General features: G+C 32.3%; 1 pseudogene; it reads left to right on the top strand.

Moving 5' to 3' along the window:
• Positions 1–11,157: 11,157 nt before the first annotated feature.
• Positions 11,158–17,297, top strand: LOC120165666 (annotated as a pseudogene).
• The last annotated feature ends 1,992 nt before the right edge of the window (positions 17,298–19,289 follow it).

Genomic DNA, 19,289 nt, shown 5'->3' with positions numbered 1-19,289 from the left:
ATCATTTTGCCAAATGAATCGATCCTTTTTCAAATATTTCGACCATTATACCAAAGGGGTCAATCCTTTTTGGAAAGGGGTCAATCCTTTTTGGGAAGGGATCGATCCCAAAACTCCTTGTTGTCCAAGGGATCGATCCTTTGAGCCAGAGAAGCTTGGAAACATGACTTTAAAGTGCGAAAACGATCAAGTATATTTTGAAAAGGTTCAACTAAGTTTGAAAAACATTTTAAAACATATTTTTAACTTTTATTTGGACTTTGAATTATTTTTAAAGACTTTGAATAAATTCAATTTAGTCCACAAACATTTTGTCTTTATTTGTTATATCAAAATATAAGTTCTAAAAAACACTAGAAAATGAGAAAAATATTTTCTTGAAAATCAGTTACAGGGAAATAAACAGACCCTTAACATAGGTTAAACAACAAAAAATATATACATTGTATCTTTGCATGTAAATTTTTTACTCAAAATTAATAATATTTTATATATCTAAAATTTTAAAAACATATTTTATTTTCTTTTTAACTTATTAAATGTTTTTTATTCTAATATATATATATATATATATATATATTATTTATCTTAATTTAAAAATATATTTTATTCGTAACCAATATATATATATATATATTATTCTTATCTTAATTTTAAAAATAATATAAATAATATAAATACATTTTTTAAATATCTTAACTTAAAATATATTTAAATATTTATTATTATTTTAATATAATATATATTTTATTCTTATCCTCACTTTCTTTTATTATGCTAAGGTGATTACAAAGTAATATTTATTCTAAACACTATCAACCATTTCACGATAAATGTTCAATCACCCTGCTGCAGCCGTTGGTGCTCAAACTCGTGACATCACTCAAATATATTTTATTCTTATTTTGAATTTAGAAAATATATTTTATTATTATCTTAAATTTTAAGAAACATCTTTTATTTTTTGTCTTAACTTATTAAATATATTTTATTTTTATTTTAATATAAAAATATATTTTTAATCTTATCTTCACTTAAAAGTATATTTTATTCTTATTTTAAGTTGAAAATATATTTTACTCTTATCTTACATTTTAAAAAATATTTTCAATGCAACAATGCATATCAATTATTTTAATAAGTTCATTGTTTTCATTCGAAGAGTTTGGTTAACACTATATAATCTTTTTTGTTGCAACAATGTATATTCATTATTTTCAATGTTTGTTTCATTCAATAGTTTTATGAATAATTTAAATTTAATTTTTATTTATTACAACTTACAAGAAAGTCTATTGACAATATAAATTTATATGATTTTATCTAAATACCGTAATTTAAAATTATTACACCACAATTTGAAATTTATAGCTCTCTCCAGGTGTTTTTTTTTTCTTAATGTTGGAACATTAAAAAAACAAAAGAAAGAAAACATTTAATCTAACCACATATTCATGTAAGTTTTTTTCTTAACTTACATTTAATCTAACCACATTCATTTCAAGTCAAAGAGTAAGAGATTTAATGTTTTTTTTATTTATGGATAAAGAACGTAAATGCTCCCCTAATTATAGGGTATTGCTTTGCTAAGTATAGACTATTAAAAGTTACAAAATGATTCTTTAACTATAGAGTGTTACTTTATTGAGTCCCTCAATTATTAAAAGTTACAAAATGTTCACCCAACTATTCATTATGTTCCATACTAGGGATGCTTATCGAGCGAGTCGATCGTGAGCTAGGCAGTGCTCGACTCATGCTCGTTAAAAATTTTTGTTGCTCGACTCGACTCATTGCTCGTTAAACTCGTTAAAATTTTGCTCGACTTGTGCTCTTTAAGCTCGTTACTCGTCTAATTGCTCATTACGCTAACCAAAATATTTATCTTATTTTTTTAACTATAGGTAAAATCTAATAATACTATATAAAGCTTAATATAAACGTAAATTGATAAGTTTATCAAAAAATTATTAAAAGAGTGTATGAAACAAATTTAAAGTCTTAACTCCAAAATAAAATTCCACAAATATACTAAAATAATAATTAGGGTTTAATTTTTGGGTGTAGTAAAATAATTATCATTAATTAATAGTTTAGTTTTTTTATTAGAATATTAATAGTTTAGTCATTTATCATCTATTAGTAAATTAGTAAATTTTTTAATGAACTAACGAGCTGTTTGTGAACTTATCGAGTCGAGTTGGACTTAACTCGACTCAGCTCGTTAAGGTCTCGAGTTGAGCTCGAGCTCGAGTTCGAGTAGAGTTAACCCGATTCGAGTTTTGATTGAGTCGAGTTCGAGTTGCTCACGAGCTGCTCAACTCATTAAGCACCCCTATTCCAGACTCGTCCTTTTCGATTAAAAATTGATGATTGCTTAAGCTAGATGTTAACATGATGATTGGGTTATGATATTCGTTTGAGATTTTAGGATCAAATTTTATCATATCACAATCAACAAGTTAACGTTCAACTCAAAATATTGTCCACTTTTGGATAAAAAACTAGTCTAAAACATAATGAATAGTCGAGTGATCATTTTATAACTTTTAATAGTCGATGGACTGAACAAAGCAACACTCTATAGTCAAAGGATCATTTTGTAACTTTTAATAGTCAAAGAACTTAATAAAACAATACCCTATAGTCGATGACCATTTGCATTCTTTATTCGTTTTGTAAGTTCACTCATAATTACCGGCATCCTCGAGTGACAAAAGTTTAAATCTTAATCTCTTTACTTTTGTAAAACTTTACTTAAAAATCTGTTCTATTAATCAAAATTTGAATGAATTAATCCAATCTGATCATAAAACATTCAAACCGTTCAATTTGGACTCCAATGAACTTAAACTCAGAATAACTTGAAACCAAAATGAATTTAATATATAAAGCAACAGAAAAAAGGGGCTCAAAATGACCTATAACTCGAACAGACTATTATAAATCAATCTTAATTGATTTGATTTAGTAGCAACACAGATATTATAACACTATGCATTTAGAGGCATCCATCATCTATTAAAATCTCTGAAAAAGCAGTATCTTCAACAGAAACTACAAACGAAAACAAACACGAACATAACCGAATAACTAATCCAGTTTCACTTCAAGTTTATCAAAAATAAAATAAACCGCAAGAAGGGGTGTATTTAATAACCACCCTTGAGATCACTAACAACATCATATGGAATGGGAGTTACTGTTTCCAATGTAGCACCCTCCACCATGAAACCGGGTTTAGGTCCCTCTGGTTGCCTCTTTGTGCTAATAACTTCACCCTTTGCCTTAGCCTCTGCTTTTAATTTATCATTCTTCAGCTTCCTAAGCTTGAATTCCTCGGTGCACCGTGATGGCTGTACGTGCTCCACTCACACGTGAATCCTCTTCCTGATTATCCTGTTACCGACCTGAAATCGACAATCATTATCATGCAAGTACACCAAGTTCAAATATTGAATACATGGAGCGTGATTACATGAGTGCCGGATTGGCATAAAGGTTAAACAACGCAGTAAAATTATAACAAGATCAGAGTCTCAAATGTCAAATGCAGACATATTACAGCAAATTCATTCAAAATATTATGCAACTTCGCGCCTAATCTTACAGAAATTATCAATTTGAGCTCACCTCATAGAGGGATTTAGAGTTTCTGTGACAGATATATCAATACAAGTACCACAGTTTCAAATATCCGTTATATCAAGCTTGCGGTGATGACATGAGAGCACGGAACCAGCACAAGGATTAAACAAGACAAATGAATGTCGGGAAAGTTCTAACATGATTACAACCTGAAACGCAGGCAAGTTAAAGAAAATTTCAAGAAGAACAAACATGTAAATTTGTATCTCATCTTACTAAAATGTGCATTCAACCTCATCCCAAGAATGACCTTAGATTATTTTTCTGTAACAGCTATCTATGTTGGCATTCTAAACCAGGTGAAGGCAGGAACGGATGCATGAATTTATGTAAGGATGCAAATTTAGGAAGTTATTAGAAATTTAGGGGTACAAAATTATAAAATTTCAATGGTACAAAATTAGATTACCCGTACCCGACCCGGATATGACTCTGAGGTGTCACGTTGACTTTCCAACTCTTTGACTCTTTGAAAATTTGACTAAAATTTTACTTTTATTGGACAAATGAAAACATTTTACAAAACATATCATAACATCTACAATTTAAAATATTTTTAGTACATGCCAACAATATTTCAAATAATAAAACATATACAATTCAAATTTTACTGATTTGACAGTCTTCATGGATATGTTATCCAGCCCCATGCTTATTCGACTCACTTCTCGAATCTCTTTGAACCTATATGTGAAACAATCACACACTAAGTCTATGACTTAGTGAGGCATAATGAGCTATATAAAATCATAAAATATTTATTTACACATTTCATAGAAAACATTTCTTAAGGAATTCACGTTACTTTGCATAACAAAAATGTATACTTTAATCAATTATTCAGTTTATATCACTTTATTTTTAATAGCCCAATGCATACTACTGAGAACTCTAGGTATTTGAGTACATTGATGTTGTGCACTAATGCAGTCACCACTGCTCACATAATTTGCACCGAAGTGCCACATATTTGTCCCCGAAGGACCACATAGGTTTGTCCCAAAGGACCACATAGGTTTGTCCCGAAGGACTACATATAACCCTCGACTCTTGGCATGCCATCTATACATCTAATTCTCATACATATACCTTGGGCTTTAGCTTTATCATTATTTTTCATTTCACTACTTAAAGTGTGTCTTATTCTCATAAAGTACATTCACATATGATTCACTTTCAGGTGTATCACCTTTGTTGAGAAGCTAGGTTATTCTCATATAAAACATTTTCACTTAGACCATTTTCATATAAACATATTCACATATCATCTTCACGTAGAAAACCTTTACATAGTATATCATATAGTATTATATTTAAATCCATATATCATTTCATGTCAAATTTCATAAACAAAAATATAGCAAAATATCATAAAAGATCATGTTATAATTCAAATAATTTACATTAACAAACTTTCAAGATTTGGCTCTTCACAAACCAATTTATTTATAATTTATTTATCAAAGCATGATAAAAGTGTTTCATAGTAAAATTCAAAACATTTTCTTTCAAAACATTCGAGGTTGACTCATCGCGTGTATTCTTCCTATTATATTTAAAAGTATAGTAAAATGCACTCACCTTTGCCTCACATAAGTCCTAAGCAGACATTTCATGTACTTTTACTTAAGCAAAATGAAAGACCAAATTTAACATTTCATTCAACACTTGATTTCAATCAAATCTACACATTATATGACCCATGAATATCGGAGCTCAATTACATTGAACCAATTAACTTTTACTTAAGCAAAATGAAATACCAAATTTAACATTTCATACTTAGTAGTATCAGTACTCTTCCTGCAGTATCAATACTTTTCTCCTATGGTACCTATACCCATTTCGGTATTGATACCATTTAAGCATTCTGGAAATCATATTTCAATTACAATATCGATACCTTCCTATTGGTATTGATACCTTCATATCAGTATTGATACTATTCATCATATTCATACTCTTTCCTTCAATTTTAACCTTATAGTATCGGTACTGTTCTTCCAGTATCGATACCCTTACCTAGAATTCATCTATTTCACTTCGAAAATTTACCCAACTTCACTTAAATTTCCTACTTAGACTCCATTCATGCCTTTAAACTCATTTACACTTATTACTACTAACTTATGTCCATTAAAACCCCTTTAACACGTCAATTTCTCCATAAAACTCTTGAAAATAAAAATCATATCAATTCTTTAAACATTTCTTAATCATTTCTAACACTTCTAACCCCTTAATTAAACCCTTGAAAAGTCAAATATATCTTTAAAAATCCAAAAACAATCAATTTAAATCAATTCTTTTAAAAACCCATCTTATTAAATCACCATTAAATCCTTAACCTCTTAGTTTCAACTCATCTTTAAGCTTTATTAAGCTTCTATATCACCCAAAGAACCAAAAACAAATCAGAAATGAAAGAAACAATCAACTTTGAAATCTCTTACCTTAACATGGAGGTTCACGGGGAAGAGGAGAAGAGAATAGCAAGCTTCCATTATTTTTCTTTCTTTCTTTCTCCCTTGATCACATGTTAAATAAGCCTTAAAATGAATTTTTAATTCATTTCTTTTCAAAAGACCATTTTACCCTTCAATCTTTAATAATAATTCCTAAACAATAATTCCCAAAATTAATCCTTGAACTTTTCAGTTTATCAAAAGATAACCACTAACTTTTAAATCTTTACACTTTACACACTGACCCGATGTTTGGGGTATTACAAAATATTTGTAATAAAAAAATATTTTCCTGAATAGTAGCCATCCTAGCTAAAAAACTAAAGTTTTTGCCTGAATAGATTACTATTAGCTTTCACCTCGCACACACACACACATATATATGCCTTACAAAGCGGTCTTATAAAACGAGCCTACCCAAATTATTGTGTCTTCTTTGTCCTTGTTCTCAAAAAGACATTAAACATCATACAAAAACTTACATTATATAAATACATAATAACGAAACAAAATAAGAGGCAAAAACCAATTAAGAGGAAAAATCTTACTTCATATAAATACATAATAAAAAACAAAATAAGAGGCAAATACATAATAAACACACAATAAATAAAAAGATTCTCATGGTTGTCAGATTCATTGATGTCTCCTGGAATGTGTTCCACAGGGTGGTGGTCTTATACTTCTATGAGGGTTTCTTCTTATATGCTGCTCCTCGTCGTCCTCATCATCGCCATCCTCATAATTCTCCTAACCATCATCATCGTCCTCATCGTCATCATCAGTCTTAACAATATTGTCTCGATAAGGGCTGAATACCAATATATGACCTCTGTAGAATAAGGATCTTAGAGGTGTATGAATGACGATCCCACCACTCGCTAAGAACTGCAAAAATTATGAAAAATCGGATATCGATGTATGTGACACATACTGCGGTTGATGTGTTTATGGTGGAGAACCACCCGCAACATAATTCGCGCATGAACTAAATGATAGATCCGTAAACATAGTCGAAAAATATCTACTAGTGGGTGTCATAAAACCCTGCGGGCTCTATGCATAACCAAACGGTAGTGGCATCTAAACTGATGGATATGTCATCTAGACTTGTGGATGTGGCATCTGAACCGGCTGCGATGGCGTCTGAAAGTTAAGTGGTGTCCCCATGTGAATTGGAGGGTTAGAGATGTAAACCAGTGTCACTGGTTATTGGTGTAATGGTTCCGGTGGCATAACTGATGATGACCCAGAAGCATATACTCTTCGTCCAGTAGTTGGGGACGATGATTATGTGACATCAAACATTTTTATCGGTGACGATGAATTACCACCCCTCGTGCTTCTGCTGAAAGTAAGAATAGTTCCTCGTTTGTGTTAAACCAGTCAAAATAACCATCTAAAACCATCGAACCAATTTCTGTTATATACTGTCAATAGGGCAAGCGTTGATGTCGGTTCTCCCACATCGCCAACCACTCTCTATGCTTCACCAACCAATTGACCTTTTTCTTGCCCCGTCTATCGATGTTATGCATATTGTCTAGGATCCTTGGTGTTATTGGAATAAATTATGTAAACCCAAACTGACGAAGCATGCAATTAGTCGAATGCCACTCAACAATAGCATAACAAATAAGGGGCATAACCGCCACCTATACATCTAATATCCCTCAAGTTAAGTGGGATGTAAATCCTCAATTCGTCGTCCAAATATGACAACCATTTGAACTAAAACAAAAAATATAGATTTCTTATCAAAATTAAAATGAGATTCAAATTATATAAATACAATTAAATAAAAAAATTAAAATTAAAAAACATATATCTACACCAACTTTCTGGTCAATGAGTAATAAGATATCTTGTAATTCTTGTGGGATATCACGATGATTTTTCCTATTACTTGACCACTTATTTAATATATATATATATGTCATTCTATAATAATCGCAAACATTATTTAAAAATAAATTAACTATTGATACCTTGAAAGTAATGGAAAGACGTATGACTCATTCACGACTGGGCATAAAAAAGGCATGTGATATTTTGCCCACAATTGGAGAAGTATGAGACAACCGTCAATAGAAGTTTTCTTATAATTTTTAGCCTGACACATTTCTTTAAACAAAAATACCAACACTACAAAAACCAACTCAATGTGTCAGCTACTTCAAAATCGATCAGGTGCCTCAACCACATATAATAGACCTAGTTTCGAGATTTTTCAGGCATCAATATACCTAAAATGAGTTGTAGTATATATGCTTGGGTAAATGTTTTTGCCTCGTCCTCTGAACAATTTTTGCTTAACTCTTTAAATTCACTTTTCAACCACCCTAATGTTATTCGGCCACTGTTGAAATTGGGCGAGCAACTTCCAAGATACTCTCTTCATAAATCCCCAATCATCATTTGCCACACTACAAATGACAATTCCATTGACCAGGAGCCCCAATTGCATTGAAACATCCTCTAACATAATGATACACTCCTCATATGGTAGATGGAACGTGTGTGTCTTTGGCCTTCATCTCTCAATTAGTCCAGAAATCAGGGCGGGTTCAAGTTTACAACCTCCTTCAATTTTTGCTAAGTAACCGAATCTAGCCATAGACAAATATGGCCAAATATGCCTAGGTGTTTCCTTCTTCTTGTTGCGAATAAAAACTTCTAATATACAATCATTTTCCTAACAAATAAATTCTACCATTAAAATTTGAACTACTATTTCAAAATTATTTAAATAAATTAAAATAAATAAATTCTAATAATTTAAATATTCATAAATTTAAAAAGAATATAGTTTTGTATTCTTACCGTATCGGCAAAATAACTCGAAATATAATTAGCATCTAATCGCAACAAAGCGCCTTCTATGTTTTAACTGCAATTAATAACTATTAACTAACTAAATAAGTTTATAATTAAATATTCAAATATTTAAATAAAAAAATAAATACTAAAATAAAATAATAATAAAATAATTAATTACTTAAATAATAAAAATTTTAATGAAGAAAAAATAAATTATAAAAATAATTATACCTTACTAGATTGAAAATAGTTAGGAATGAGAGATATTTAGGTGTGGTTTATTTGAGTTGGGAAAAGTGATTTATATAGGTACTTGGTTTGGGGAAATAGACGAGAGAATTTGGCGGGAGTTTGGGGCGGGAAGGGGAAGGTGCATCCCATGGGTTATAAGAAAATCCCGGTAAAGCGCGCCCGTGGGGATGCGCCTTCTAGGGGTATCATTGGTGTTAGATGGTTTTCAGCTAAGGCGTTTCTCACCAATCGTGCCTTACCCTCCGATCCTCCTAAAGCGTGTTTCACCGAACGTGCCTCCTTCTCTCAGATGTTAGATCGAACAATATTTGAGAAACGGTGACTGACATGTAATATTTTATCTATATGATGATTTTTTGATAAAAAACCGTTTAAAATGATCATTTGGTTTGAGGGATTTTGGACCACAAATATGGGCATTTTTCTTTTAAGATGTTGCATTTAACCATATGGGCCTTGGGCTCCTTAATATATATCTATTTTCTCAAATTGATGGTTTATGTACATAGGATAAAAGGTGAGTTTTTACTTGTAGGGGTGAGCAAAGCTTCATTTAACTCGAAAAATTGAGAATACAAAAATTTATTTTTTTATTCGACTCGAATTAATTTCTAGTTGTAATTTCATAAATTCGATCCGACTTAAAAAATTTCAAGTTCAAATTGAGTTGTAAAATACAAATTGAATAACACAAAATTTTTAGTAATTAGTCGATTGATTTTTTAAGTTTGAGTCAAGTCCCTCGACTCTGTATGGTATACATGTGTACCACATATGAAAAAAATATGAAGAAATATATATATGTATTGTATATGGTTATAAAAAACCATTTAAATTATAATCAAATGATATCATAATATTATAAATATTTACAATTAAATTTAAGCGGAAACTTGAAAATTCGACTTGACTTGGCTCAAAAAGAAATTCAAGTTAACTTCGAGCTTTAAAATAGGACCCGCCAACTTCAATAACTCGAAAATTATTTTACTAGACTCGACTTAATCGAATTCTCACCCCTATTTACTTAACTAATGTGATGAAAGCATAAATCAAGTGATTTCAGTAATTAAATGGATGATTGCTAGTTTTAGAGGTCTTGAGTTTGAACATGTTGTCTATAAGAGTGTTTAAGCGTTTATTTTCAAATAGTTAACAATCTTTCAAATATATACTACTTTATGATCACTTAGACTAATAAAAAGATAATATGACGAAAATTACACGCGTAAATAACAAACACCATATAAAACTATTATATCTCTAGAGAATGACCCTCGAAAATTTTTGTGCCTCCATCAAATTGGACCATCAAAATTGTCAATATTTCTACTAGTTGAAATCTTCAAATAGATCTTTTCATCCACCCGAATGTTTGATTAGTCTACATCCCTTATATACGTACTCTTGATCTACTACAATATATATACATAACCTTTGAAAGATCTACATAATTAATAAGAATGATATTAAAATTTGATTAATAGATCTATTGAATTCATCGACATACAAATAATTATAAGGCTTATGTCATAAATAAGTTCCTAAAGTTTTTTTAGTCAAAATAAATACATCAAGTATTTAATTTTTTATTTAAGTATATTCTTTAAATAATATCACGTCTCAAAATTTTTTTTAAACTTAGATGAAATAGATTGAATACTTAATGTACATGATTTGAGAAAAAAAAAGTACTTTACATTTTTATTTTGACAAAAAAAATACTTCAACTAATTAGATAAAAAATAACATACTTTTAAGTAATTGTTTATAATATAAACCTAATTATAATTATCCTAAAATTAATTAATACACACAATAAAGGACCCTTATAATTACCCCAATCAAGACTGAAAAGGGTTGAAATACTCACAAATCTCTATATTGTATTCATGTACGACGACCTTGTACTTCCCCTAATTTTCGAGACGAAGACTGTTAGGTGTAGCTTAAGAAGTAAACTCGCTTTGTAGATTGAAAATAAATTCTTTCGATTTGGTACCCAAGGAAAAGAGTATCAGTGGAATTTTGTTCTTCGATTCCCGCTTAATAAAAATGTTGATTTGCCCAGGTAATTTTCTCTGTCGCAGTTTTCTCCTTAAAGTTAATCAGTCTCTTGGACTCGAATTTTACTTTTCAATCTTTTTATTATCAGTTTCATTGGAAACCCTAATTTCACCAATCCACGAACAATTTATCACTATTTCAGTTTCTGAAAATTATGATGCACCCCTTTTGTTCCTTTTTCAGAGTTGTTGATATGAAAGAAAAGAAAACAGTCTCTCCACTTGGGCGCATTTTAGCGAATTGTACAGCACAGGTTTGTCGACGAGGCCCTCATTTGACATAGCATTCTTACATTTAATTTTGGATTTATGTATAACTAGTAACTGAGGTTGAAACTTGAAAATGAACTGAAACGTAGTTGCTGAAAGATATTTCCTTCAACCTGTTGTTAAATTCTGTTTACATTTGCTTATTGTTTCGACTAAAATATTGTCTATGCAGGCAAAAGAATACGGGGCCTGTGGTGCAGCTAAAGTTCCATGTGTTTGAAAGAATTTCTTGCACTGAAGACTTGCATACAGAATACGGTATCTATATTCTAAGATTGCTTAGAAACATACTTTTATATTTTAAGAGAAAGAAGTATACTGAGGTAGATAATTTGGTTGCAAAGATCCTAGCTTTCTTCCTTCTTGAAAAGAGTGTGCTAACATTAATGTTTTATACTTTTTTTTTTGTTTATAGCTCCGGGGAAAGGTGTAATATTTTGAGCTTTGGGTTTGAAATTTTTATGATAAGGTAATTCCAATGAACTTTTCTGTTTATTCTTTGATGGCAGTCTTTAAGCACTTGTACATTCTTTATTTTACTGATACTATTTTTTTGCGCTTTATCTGTGTTATTATTCTCCAGAAATTTGAGTTTTTTTTTAGTTAAAAATACAACATAACCTTAGAAAATGACTGGGAAAGCTTCAAGTTCGCAAGCCAGCTTTGGTGGTTTAGGATCTGGTGCTGTGTCACATGTTTTCATACAATATCCCCCTCTATGGTGCAACATTCCTGGTCCAAGAGGTTTCTATTATGATGATGCAAATAAATTGCTCCTCTCTCCAACATCAGGCCAGGTCTAATAGTTCTGAAGTTAAATAGTATGGTATACTTTTTTATATATTGCTGTTCCATATTTTACATTTCTTTCTGCACAGGTCTTTTCATGGAAAACTGCTCCATTTTCTCCAAATATTGCCCCTGACATTGATTCAATAACCGAAGGGCCTATCTTCTCCATCCGATTTTCTCTAGATGAAAAGCTTATAGCAGTTCAATGGTCCAACACCTTTATACAGTTTTTTAATAGAGAAACTGGGGAAATTTTCACTCTCAGGTGCAAGTCCGAGTCAGAGAGTACGCTGGGTTTTTCTGGACAGATTGTCCATCATGCGATATTGTAGTTGTGAAAACCAGGTAGGGAGAAGCTTCCTGTCCGTTTTACGTTTACATTGGGCAATGATTTGTCTTCTGAGTATCCTAAACTGATCTTTTATGTAAGAATTCCGCTTCAATTGAGAATTTGAGATATGTTTTTTCTGGAAAGGAATAAGATTTCATGTAATAGGAATGTTTCTCTGAAGCTGAATGCTTGATTCCCTCTAACTTGTATAACTAATGTATAAAGTTTCCAGTCTTATTCCATTAACTAGAATTTTTTTATTACCCGACACACTTTTTACTTCTCAAACCAACCCCACCCTTAACACTTGAACTAAGATTGAGTGTGAAATTTGGAGTTGCCTACTATTTAGTGTGCATAAAAAAGATGTTATTATCACTTAATTATCCTTTATCCTACCCTTGTTATTTATGGCAATGATACTCTTTCAGACCATGCAACCAGGTGAAGTAGCCTTACAACTTTTGTTTCAGTCATGGCACTGTGGATTTTCTGTTGCCATTGATGCATGGAATTTTGCTGCCTTTGTTGCATGACCAAGGACATAAGTAATAAAATATAAAAATAGAGAGGAAAACGATTATTTTTTGAGAAAGTATTTGTTGTTAGAAATTTTATCAGTACCTCCAAGAAGGAGAACAGAGTATGAAAGTTATTTTTGGGGAGATACTGCTCTAGCATGGATCCAGATTAAGCAGCATTTCCCGAGGCTAAAATCAACAATCTTCCTTATATTTTATACTCAAGTTTCATTTGGCAACTTAAATGAACTGTGCACCATAACATCATCAAATCATCCATCTAGACCTGCAATTACTGTTGTCTTTGTTATTGAAAATAATCATCCTTCTTTTCCCTTTTGAGTTACGTTGTATATTCTTATTTATATTTTTCCTTTTAATGTTTCTACTTTTATTAGCAGCAAAGATTTAATGTACTCTGTTTACTGGAATGGAATTTAATGGCAGTGGGTTGGACTTGTTTGCTTTTGATCATGACTTGAAGTCATTTGTCTTGGTTGAGACAAAGAAAATGACTGTTAGTTGGTATGTCTATACACATGAGAGCAGATTGGTTCTTCTTGCTTCAGGAATGCAGTGCAAAACATTCCATGGATTTCAGTTATGACTATGAGTTTCACTTGCTCAATTTCTAGAATCCTCTTAGATTTGGTCTCTATTTTTTCTAGGCAATGCTTCCTCCATGCAAGGAAATAAAGTTTGAAATTGGTCTTGCTGGTAAATGTGAGAAAATGGTAAAAAAACTGGAATTGTTCAACTAAGTGCACATGACTATGAAGCATTAAAGTGCCTGACTCCCTTCTGATAGGGAGCATTTAATGAATAGTACAGATAGATTATGATCCTTTTTGTCCCTAATTCCATTGATTTGACAAGGTGCTATCTCTTATCGTCAGGTTTCATATGCTGGAATTATTCGATTACCAAAGTTTGAGATGGTAATGGCTAAACCTGAAGCCAACAGTAAGCCTGTCCTTGCTTCTGAAGATGTCTATATCGTCACTGTGTATGTTTCTTTTATCTGTTTTTGCTAATACAGGAAATTGCTTGCTAAATCATGTATATGTTTATTTTATCTACTTTTTATATTTTTTGACAGCTATGGGCGAATATACTGCTTGCAAGTTGATCGAGTTGCAATGGTACTGCATTCATATAGGTTTTACTGTGATGCTATTATCCAACAGGTAAGTGTTACTCAAAACTCCCTCTAGTTTATTCCAGGTACAGGCTTGATTCAATTGGTTTTGTGTTGGAATCGTAACCAAACTCATTTCATTTGCAGGGTTCGTTGCCAATTTATTCATGCAAGGTTGCAGTGAGTGTGGTTGATAATGTGCTACTTGTGCACCAAGTAGATGTGAAGGTTGTTATTCTCTATGACATATTTTCAGATTCTCGAGCTCCCATATCTGCTCCACTTCCTGTACTCTTGAGGGGTTTTCCAAGTTCCGATAGTTTTACATCTCGACCTGGCACCAAAGAAAGTGAAAGTTTAGAGGCCTCTGATTCAATTGATAATGAAGCAATTATTTATGGAGATGGCTGGACCTTTTTGGTTCCCGATCTTATTTGTGATATTGCGATTAAGCGTGTATGGAAGATACACTTAGATTTGGAGGCAAGTCTTGTTGGTCATAGTTTTTGAATTTGTTATAGTTAACTCTCGTAATTGTTGCCCACTTTCACTCCTTGCAGGCAATTTCTGCTAGTTCCTCGGAAGTTCCGTCAGTATTGGAATTCTTGCAAAGACGAAAGTTGGAAGCCAAGAAGGTCAATCTCAGCTGACTTTCTTTATCTTTTGACAATGAAGGGTGACATAATCATTGTCTAGTGTTAATATATATTGCTCCTGATATTTCAGGCTAAACAATTATGTCTGGCAATTACACAAACAATGATTCTAGAACGCAGACTTATCACCATGGTTGCCAAGGCAATGGATGTATTAGTCACCTCATACGCCCTCTCTCTGAAAGCTGGCAGTTTTTTCAAGGGAATAAAGACTGAGAGGACCCCCTCGAGTGTGCCAAATGTGAGTGGCCCAGAGCAAGGCATAGATGTAAACACCAGCAGAGAAGATGGACTTGGAAAATCTGTCCAGCACGAATCTGCTTCCAGAGTCAACAGTGTATCTGTCAGTAGGCCTACAACTTATTTGTCTTCAGAGATGGAGGATAGTTCCAGCTTTGAACCATCAAAAATCAGCTCAAATGATGCTCAATTCGATGGTGGCAAACAGGATATGGGTGCTGAAAGTTCTACCACTGATAATCTGTTAAATGCTAGTGTTTCTGAGCAGCAGGAGTCTCAGTTCACTTCACCTGCAATTTCACCCGATGAGATGTACATATTTGTCTTTGCTCCTATTGAGGAAGAGATGATTGGAGAGCCTTCTTATCTGGTTGCCATCATTCTTGAGTTTTTTCGAAGGTATGATTATCGTTTAAGTGGTTTAGGACTCTTGTTTATAACAATTCTAAAGGTTTCTTAAAATTGGCTTTAAGCTTGTTAAGAGCTACTATAGTCGTATTCTGGATATATAAACAAAGCTCCCTGTGGTGTTTAAGCTTGTTGTCTAACCATGTTTTATTAGCCATTTATGTGGTCAATAGAAATATAGGTTATTTAATAAATCATGTCCTGGTTACTGTGAGGAAGTCCTTGGCCTGTCCTTCAACTGAGCAGCAAATTTTTTGTGGCCTTATGTAAGTGTATAATATATGTGTAGATATGCATCAAATAAACTCTTACAACATATAGCTACCTTTTTAGATCAGTTAATGAGCCTTGGAGAAAAAAGGGAAAGAAAAGAATTTTTGGTATAACTGTGTCTAGAGCAGGTCGAAGAATATTAAATGCATGACAAACCAAGCTAACTCTTGCTTATTGACCTCCTTGGCTATGGTACTCTTATGGAAAAGGAGTTTGGTTTGTACTTTGTTCCGAGAAATCTTATATGTTTACTTTCTGCAGTGCCAATTTATAAAAGGTCAAAATGCATCCAAATCTGTACGTGTTAACTATTCAACTATTGGCCCACAGCGAGCAATATGCAGAACTTGGTTTGCTTGTCATAAACAAGGTTTACAAGTCTCCTTTTACCTTAATAATAAGTGTTCCTTGCAAAAGAACGAAAGTACTGAGGTTTGCATATTGATTTTAGCTTTTTAAGAGTTCCATTTCTTCTGCTTCAGATTATTGAGCCCTCGAAAGAAGTTGCTCTACAGCTGCTGGAGTCAGGTCGTCAAAATTTTCAAATTAGGAAACTGGGCTCTGATATGCTGAGACAGATTTCTTTACATCAGGATTATGTATTGTTATTAGTGCAAGATGGATATTATCTTGAAGCTCTATGCTATGCACGAAAGCATAAGGTAATCCTTTATTAGATGACTGCATTCGAAAATAAATTTGTTCTTTACGTAAAATGCCTGTGCATATTTCTGAACCTTAAGTTACCTAAATCTTTACTTGATTGAAATTGCTGTAAAGATATAGGGGGTATTTGATGGCATTCCCTTGAAATACACGTCCAACACATACCTGGACATGCGAATGGGGATATTTGATCCTCACCAAATGTATTGAAAATTTAGAAAAATCTAAACATACCCGTGTCAGACACATCCATGCATCCAATACTCATACTCGAATCTGTGTGTGATATTTTAGGGCATTTCACCAAATCATGGTTTAAATTGTTTCAGGTGACTACCATCCGGCCCTCATTATTTCTTGAAGCAGCTATCACCTCCAATGACTCGCAACACCTGGCCGCAGTTTTGCGTTTCTTTTCAGATTTCATTCCCGGCTTCCGTAGCACTTCAGATTTCTTTACGTACTACCGCATTCTGAATGAGACGAGTTCTTCTTCAGTAGTTGCATGAGGGCTGATACGAGAGGTGACAACGGAGTGATTTCCAGTCGTAATTATAGGAATACAACGATAAGGTTTATTTATTATTATTATTATTATTTTATTCACTTTCTAAATAAGCCACTCATATGAAATGCAGAACATAAAAACAGTCGGAAGTAGATTCCTAGCCATGGGAAAAGAAAAAGGCAAAAGAAGTAGTATTTGTAATTTCCATATATTTATGATAAATTTGCATAAAGTGTTGGTATTTATTTTGGAACATACATACATCCCCTTGGCTTTGGTTTTATTGTTAATGATGTGTTTACGGGTAAGACTATTGATTCCTTAATTGTATTTTTTTTGGGGGGGGGGGGGGGGTGGGTCAAATTTAGTCATTTACTCCAATGTGACATGATCTGTTACCTCTTGAGCCTAAAGGATTCTCTCTAAAAATACTGGTAGCGTATATCCCGCAAACGTAAATCCTTTTGATAATCTTTATATGCATTTACAAAATGCTTAAATTATGGTTTTTGTTTTCCATTCCTTTATCCATTTTAGGCTTCAGCTATTAAATAGGCCTTGCAATTCCTTGTGCATTTAACCATATCACCCATCATACGGATTATGAGATTCACGTTTGCATGACGTTTTGATATCATTCACGTTTGATCTTGTTAAAATGTACTGAAAATTCGTTGGCTTAAGGCTATTCTAAATCTGCTTTCATTTGCCAAAATAACCACCATTATCGAATACATGGTTTAGCTTGAGAATATGTGTAACATCCTTAATACCGGGTTAGTGATCAAATTGTAAAGTTTCAGAATTTGGTGACTAGAGTAGAACCATGGATTAGTTCAATGATTTATTTGAAAATAAATCATAAAAGTTGTTAGTAATTATTAGATGAATTGAAGGACAAAAGGGTCATTTGACAAGAAAGATTTTTTTTATTTTCCTTATAAGATAAGGAAACCACGTGGGAAGAGAGAAATGTTCCAGAGTTCTCTTCTCTTCTCTTCTTCCTTCTTCATACGTGAAGGCTTGACTCAAAGGTGAGTTTATTTGTTTGTTGATTAATTATTGATTTTAAGGTTGGGTTATGATCATTAGATGATAATTAAGCTTAAGGAAAGCTTAATTTGTTCTAAAACAACAAGATGAAAGATATAGAAGAGATTAAAGAAAATGAGTTTTTAGATGAATTTCTGGAAAGGAGTCAATAAGTGAAATTTGAATGAATTTGACTTGTCATCACTAAGAATAAGAGATATATGAAGTTAGAAATGATTATTAACAAAGTTGAAAGTTTAGCAAGATTCTTAAATTTTAAGAATCGTGATGAGATATGGAAGATAAAGATGGTTTACATGGATATAAGTTGGTTTAAGTAATGGTAATTGAGTTTAATGACATGATAGTGGCTTAAAATAGAAGAATTAAGCTGAAAAGAGTGGATTTTCGGGCATAAAAATGAATTCTGGGCTATGTACATGGATGCACATTCAATGTGTACCGATTCATCAAGGGTATTTCCAGAAATTGTTCAGTGTGTATCGATGCACAGGAAGTGCATCGATGCACCCATTAAAAATGGAAACATCGAATGCAATTAGTGCATCGATACATAAGGAGTGCATCGATGCACCCCCTTAAAATGAAAACATCGAAGGTGATTTGTGTATCGATGCATGGGTAGTGCATCGATGCACATGTTAAAGAATGCATCGATGCACTGTAGAATGTATCGATGCACTTCAAAGGGGAAATAGAAATAGACCTTTCTTTTAGTCTAAGAAATGATAGATTATAGTATATCAAGTGGATACTGATAGTATAAATACATGATTATGTAGATATCGAGCACGAACAAGTTCTGGAACGATTATCAAGTTAAGATTCGATCGGAAGAAAGGAAAGCATAAAAGTGGATTGTAACTTAGTGAGGTCAAGGTGAATGCATATTAGTAGTATATGATGTTAAATGGAAATAAGACTTGCGACAAGTCGATTTCCTAGTAAAATGCATGAATTCATAAATAGAAGTATATGTGTGTATGAATTATATGTGTTGACATGTTATTGTATATATGTATTATATGGTTGACGTGAATATATGCTATGTTATGATGATATAAACCATATTAGATGATAATAAATTATATGAATATAAAAGATAAGAACTTTGAGATATATATAGAAATGAAATTTAACTACGCGAATACATGATATGAGATAACTTAAGTAATAATATGA

This window comes from Hibiscus syriacus, unplaced genomic scaffold, assembly GCF_006381635.1.
Source record: "Hibiscus syriacus cultivar Baekdansim isolate YM2019G1 unplaced genomic scaffold, ASM638163v2 tig00111587_pilon, whole genome shotgun sequence".
NCBI lineage: Eukaryota > Viridiplantae > Streptophyta > Magnoliopsida > Malvales > Malvaceae > Hibiscus > Hibiscus syriacus.
The sequence above is the reverse complement of the archived record's forward strand: the minus strand, read 5'-3'. Positions and strand labels throughout refer to the sequence as shown.